Here is a 7182-nt window from a genome sequence, read left to right on the forward strand (position 1 = left end):
TTCTTTCTTTCTTTCTTCCTTCCTTCCTTCCTTCCTTCCTTTCTTTCTTTCTTTTCTTTTCTTTTTAACAAATCTAGTTTCAACCCACCCCCTTAGCACCCCAGAACATTAAACAACATAGATCCCCCCCCCCCAGGAAGAGAACCTCAACTTTCCATCAGCTTATCTAACCCTACTTTTTATGGAAAGCAGAATAACAAAGATTGAAAGCCACGTCGAAGGCGACGAGTTTATTGGCGAGGCAGGAATCCACGCGGAGAACTTGCGGAGTGAATGGGTTATGAAATGCACGGCAGTTCACATTGCTCATTCAGAAGGCCTGGCCTTATGGAGATACGGTGGGGTCAGAGGGTGGCGCTCACTCAGAAGTAAATGAGGTTCTCTAGGATGGGTTTGTGGTGAGGAAGCCCGCTTAGTAAGTATCTGCCAGGGAGGTTTTACGTTAGTTCTGTCATCTGTAAACGTTTCAAGTGACCCTTTTAAGTCTTTGTTCAAAACCATATGAGCTGTAGAGAACGTGAGGGCGGAGGGAGAGTGATGCAAGAGGTTTAGCAATTGGATTTCTTCGGTTGAGAGCTGTCTTCTGAAACTTGAAGTTTTCTGGACCACGCACTCCACCCTGCAAGACAGCTGTTGCCGTGTAAAACTAAATGTGGAATGAGGAGCTGAATTCCCAAGGACGGTTTCCCCCCTGTGTCCGATAAAATGACATTTCAGGAGTGACCTACAGTAGTGCTCACTGTAAATTCGCTCACAGCCTGACTTTGGCCAAGCTGAGAGGGGAATTTATGTTAAACACCCAAGATTTCACTGCAACAGAATTTCTTCATGTCTTTCTTGTTTGAAATGTCAAGTAAGAAAAAAAAAAAAAATCCAAACTGATCAACACGGCAGGGCCTCACATCCAAAGCACAAGTCTGCCTGAATGAACCAGGGCAAAAGAAAAAGTTTAAACTCTTGTTCTTCAGGCTGAGGCTTCCCATAGTGAGGGGAACAAGGACTATTTCTAACAGGAACTCAATGACTGGCTCTTTGGCCTCCCCACCCCCCAAGGGAGGAGCAGTCCTGTTAGGCCACAGAGGAGAGCTTTGCAGCCAGTCCTGAAGATACCTGATAAAACAGGATCAGATGAATGGGGAGGAGGTCCCCCCTATCAGTGGACTTGGCAAGGGGCACGGTGGAGATGAGGGAGTGAGGGAGGGACTGGGAGGGAATGAGGGATCGGGACACGGTCATTTCAGAATGAACGTTTCTGGAATACACCTGCTCAGCATTAGAATGAAAAGCCACTTCGTCTGAATTGCATATAACTGCCTCCATCTGCTGGGGCAGCCAATCACATCAGAAACTCAGATTGTCAGTGTCGGGGCTAACAAGTGATTTCTTCCCAACAGAGTAAGAAAGTCTTTTATCTTTGCATTGCATTGATTTAACATGTTCTATTAGTTTGTGTTTTGTTGTCATTTTGTGTTTTCAAAACACCTGTTTAAAAATTTGCGACATGTCAAAGTTTCTTTCTCACTCCAAGGTATGTTTTCATATATATTCATACTTTCCAAGTATTTTTTGCTTACATATATAAAGGTTTGTATGGATATATACACCCTTTCAATCATATCCATCCATTAATCATCATTCTCATGAACTAGACCAATGCATAATCTGTGTTTTAAAGATGTTGTGGCAGATTTTTATGTTTTCCTTTTAAAAACATCTTTTGCTTATGCAGGCAACCCAGTGTGTTACACACACCCTCAAAGGACTTAAAAGTAGGAGGGTGACTTTACTTGGAAGTAGAGGAAAAAGGGTTTTAGCGGGGGGGGGGGGGTAAGGCATGATAGCAGAAACTAAAATGCATTATATGCACATGAAACTGTCGAAGAATAAAAAGAAATAAATACCTTTTCAATCACCCACAAAATTTCGACAATTGCTTTAGAAAGACCAAGGCCGTAGGAAACTCAGATTGAAGAAAATTATAGAGTATTTCGTTTTATTTTTACATTTAAATTTAAAAGCTGGGCCTTCTGGGTGTTTGTTAATCACTTGTATATTTTCCATTACAAGTACATCTTCAGAACCTACACCACTGCATTGCTTTAGTGGTGAGAAAGATCTGATACTAGACGCAAACGTGCCAGTTCTAAAATGACAGTCACTCAGCATTCAGTGGAGAATTCAGGAAGTCTGAGGGGAAAGGTCAGATTGTCAGGAGAAAGGCTTCGGAATTGTGTTTCTCTGTTGTTCTTACTTACAGCAAGCTAATGTTTTGTGTCGTCTTGATTATTTGTAGAATTTTCCAAACATTTTAAAACAGCTTATGCATGTGGCTTGTGAATTTAAGAATCTTCTCAGAGTGATATTTCTGGTGCAGAGTCATGTCACCTGGCGATATTATAGCTTGTTCTTCTTTGAACTGGGTAACAGCCATATTATAGGATAGTGCTGTGAATTTCCAATGACATGCTAATCCTCTATGAACATAAGATCCTATGAAACATAAGGAATGGTGTTAGTAACTGTCCCTTGAGCTCTAAAACACACACACACACACACACACACACACACACACACACACTGGTTGGAGGTCTATTCTTAGAGACTCTCAGAAATTCAACAAAGTCACTTTGTCTAAGGCCTTGAGTCTATTAAATGACACTAAACATAGAGCAATGATTCTATGGACATCTAAGCCAGCAGAGAGATGAAAATACTGGACAATCTAAAGTTCATATTCTTGCCAGCAGCAAAGATGTGTATATTCAAAATGTTTCAAGGGTCTAGAACTTTCTAAGATAAATGTATGCCCCATTGATTAACAGTCCTAACATAGTACAGGATACCTTTTTAAACTCTGAAAGTAAAAACTAAAATAAATAATAATAAAATCAAAAGCTTAGGATAACACAGTGTAAAAATGTATATTGCTTTATTTTTAAGCTGTGAGGCATTGGATATAAGGCTTATCACATTTGAATTTTAGCAACACCCTGTGGTGGGTAAATTTTAGTGCTGTCCTTCCATGAGAAAACTGACTTTCTCCACATTCAATTTGCCCTTAGTTCTAAACTCAGAGGGCACAGATCTCTGACCAAAGAAAGGATGGTGCTTCTGCACTATGTGTTTAAGATGGTGCCAGCATTGTCTTCAGCGCTTAGTATACACTGTTGTGTTTTCCTAACTCTCCTGTCTGCTCTCTGTTTCTTCCTTCTCTCTTCACCTGTAGACTGTGGGCCATCAGTAATCCTTCAAGCTGGGCATTGCTACGTTAGAGGCCTCCTTTCCTTCTAGTTGGCAAATACTGGTCTCTGGTGGCAGAACGGTTCAGCAAATGCATTAGAGTTTGTAAATAGAGATGAGAGTGAAGACAAGGAAGTGGATGAACTGGGCTTGCTTGAGTGATGTGCCATCTACTGTAGTTCCTGGGTCCCCACGTCTGATTGGGATGTAATATAATCCCATTGTTGGTTTTTGTAGACATGGGGATTGAGCCTACCATCTTAAGCCTGTTGAGTAAGTACTTTACCACTGACCTACTTCAGTCTGGCCCTGCTTCTGGATCCTCTTCTCTGCTCTGTTTTCATTTAGATGATCTTGTAACAAGTAAGCCCTGAACATACAAACAAAGGGTTCTATTTTCATGTGAGAAAATTAAAATTTCAGACTGTATCGTCATTACACAAATTTGGCACTACAGAAGTGTCATTACTTTAAAACAGAATTTTAAAGTATTATGTTCAGTTCATAAAATATTATCTCTGTGTTCACATTTAGGGCAATCTTGATTAGTTTCTGACGAAACTCCATTATATAAATTTTTGCCCTGTGGTTTAAATGAACATCACCTCGTTAGCCCTGCTTTCATTTAACCCTCATTGCTAGCTTCTTCTGCTACTAAATAAAGAGCCTTGAGCCTGCTACTATAATAAATATTTAATTATGTTCTTATCTGGCGTATTTTGTGTCTGAATTGTATTGTTTGACTAATTGAGATGGTAATCAATGGAAACAGGGACCTTGTGTCTCCTATGTATTAAACTAAACATTTTTGGGCTTCAATTTTTATGTAGTCAAAAATGGGAAATAAGAATATACTGCAGTCTAAATCTTTAAAGGTTTTCTTTTAATTTTTAATTTTTATTTTTTTATTTCTAGTGGTTAAGCCCTTGGACTAACAGACTATCTTCACAAAGCCTTGAAATGCCATTTTCTTTTTCTTTCTCCATCCTTTCCAAACACATATAAGGATATCAGGTATTAATAAAGTTAGAAATAATTAATAAAGTTAGAAAATATACCACACCCCAAAAATTAAAAATAAAAATAATTGTTGTTATGATGTATAAGGGTATGAAAAGATCAAGCAAAGTAGTTATACACGTACTTGCTCCATCTATCCTTTCTCTCTCTCTCTCTCTCTCTCTCTCTCTCTCTCTCTCTCTCTCACTTTCCTATTTAAGCTAACAGGTGAAATTTAATTAGCCAGGGAGGGTAACATACTGAGTATCTAGTGCAAGGACTCTTTCTTAGACAATATACTTTTATGAGGATCTTTTTTCTGTTTTCTTGATTCAAGTTTGTGAAAGGAGAGAAGTTTAAAGAAGAAACAGCCAGTTATTTCATCATGTCTCCAGGCGACTGTTATTTGGTGGCATATGTGCACATACATACATACACACATACATACACACATACACACATACACACACACACACATACACACACACACACACACGTGTATATATAGCTATTCTCTAATGAAAATTTCATAGGATATTTGCCTGAAAAAAGGAAAAAGATTTTGTTGTTTGTTTGTTTGTCTTGAAACTGGGTTTCTCTTTGTAGCCTTGGCTGTCCCGGCCTCACTTTATAGACCAGGCTGGCCTCAAACTCACAGAAATCCACCTGACTCTGCCTCCCAGAGTGCTAGGATTACAGTCGTGCACCACTGCGCCTGGCTGAAGAAGGACTTCTTACTTAGGTAGAGATGTGTCTGGAAGGCTTTTTAAAGACAGCTCTTGTGCCTTAAAGGCGAGAGTATTTGAACAAATGCATTCTGCAGAAGCTTCAAGAGAAGTTCATAAGCCTACAGAGTGACTCAGTCTGCAGGCACTGCTTGCACGTGATAGTGTACATGCATTAACTCACCAGACGCCACCGAGTCCTGTGTAGTAAGGACCGCTACCTGAATTTATAGGGCAGGGAGATGCAGCTCAAAGACACTGATGTGGTGGCAGAGTACTCAAAAGTGCCAGCAAGCTTAGGGCATCACTTCCCGAGACTGAGAAAACAGTCAGGGCCCTCACTTAAAAGAGAGATTTGGGGGCTGGAGAGATGGCCTGTTGTTTAGAAAACTTGTTGCTCTTGCAGAGGTCCCACAACCATTCCTAACTCCAGTCCTAGGGGATCCGACACCCTCTTCTGGTTTCCTCAGGAACGAGGCACGCACATGGTGCGTACACATATGTACAGGTAACACATCTGTATACAAGGAAAAGTAAAGTTCAAAAAACAACAAACAAAATACACTAGAGATTTCCAGGCTTCTCTGCAGATTCTGAGCCTGTTGATGTGAGACAAGGTCTAAAATCTGGGTGATTCCATTTGATCAGGCAAGTTGGGCACACTTACTTAATTGGTTAGTACATCATAGGAATAGTATCTAACTTCCAGCTGATACTCCATCATAGAAATAATATCTAACTTCCAGCTGATACTCAGTTATTTGATCTGGGGAAAAATGTTTCTGAGACTTGGTTTCATAAATTCCAGACTGCTCTCCACTCTCTGCATAGTTAAGGATCACCCTGAACTTCTGCTCATCACGGCTCTCTCTCTAGCGCCGGGTTTGCAAATATGCATCAGTGTGGCTGTCTTATGTGACGCTGGGTATGTGAGCTCAGGGGTTCCTGTATGTGACATAAGCACTCTGCCAAGTGAGCTGCATCCCCAGGCTGAACTGGGAGAATCCTTTTAAAGACTATAGAGAATGTGGACTCCATTCTCTAGCAAAGTAACATTGGAGGTTTATGAGCACACTGTAAAATTAACAGATGCTCATAGAAAAAAGTTATAGACTATTGCTTGTGGGAAGAGAACTGGACATTTTGCTATTGACAATGCCTTTTACAGAGCTGGAGAGATGATGGTTGGGAGCACTTGCTGCTCTTCTAGATGACCTGGGTTAGACAGATTCCCGGAACTTACATGGCAGCTCATGACTGTCTGGAATTCAAGTTCTAGGGAGTCTACAGCCCTCTTCTGGCTTCTAAGGCTACCAGACATGCACAAGTACACAGATAGATGTGCAGGCAAAACACCCATATACATAAAAATAAAAATATTTTAAAATGTCTTTGACTTTTCAAAAACTTCTAGTAGGTTGCTTTAAAGATGAAAAAATGCAGCCAGGCATAGTGGTGTAATCTTTACTCCCAAACACTTGGGAGTGAGAGGCAGACAATCTCTGTGAGTCGAAGGCCAGCCTGCTCTACATAGTGAGTTCCAGGTCAGCCAGGGCTACACAGTGAGACGCCGTCTCAAATAAGTAAACAAGTAAACAAACAAACAAATGGCTAACTAATCAACAAGCACTTTTACTTTACAATGAAATCTTGGGTAAATTTTGTTGTTTGAGATCATAATGGTGGAAAAGTATGTATGTTCTATTAGAAACATAACTATTATGAAAAGTCCCCTTATTAGAGTGATCAACCAAAGTCTGACAGTAGGCCATAAGAAGCTTGCTTGTCATCTCAGAAGGGTCTTGACCCATGCCCGGGAGGAAGAAATGCAAAAGAATAGATACACCCAGTCTTCCCACTCAGCCTGCTAGCAATTGGGCCTATGCGACTATGTTTTCATAAGAACCCAAAGAACAAGGTTCAGAGATTGATGATTGTGGGGAGGCTCCTGGAGAGAGAACGCTGGAGAAAGTCGCCGAAACTGCATCTTTTCTCGCACACCCCACCCTCTGTATCTTCTCATCTATATTCTTTGTAACGATGAGTAAGAGGTAACTGTAAGAATTTCCCCGAATCTGTGAGCCAAATTCCCCCACAAAACGTAGCCAAACGGAACCCATCCTTTTTGGGTTACAATTTAAATAATAACAAAAGAAGAAGAAGAAGAGGAGGAGGAGGAGGAGGAGGAGGAGGAGGAGGAGGAGGAGGAGGAGGAGGA

Source organism: Psammomys obesus, unplaced genomic scaffold (assembly GCF_907164565.1).
Source record: "Psammomys obesus unplaced genomic scaffold, mPsaObe1.curated_primary_1811, whole genome shotgun sequence".
NCBI lineage: Eukaryota > Metazoa > Chordata > Mammalia > Rodentia > Muridae > Psammomys > Psammomys obesus.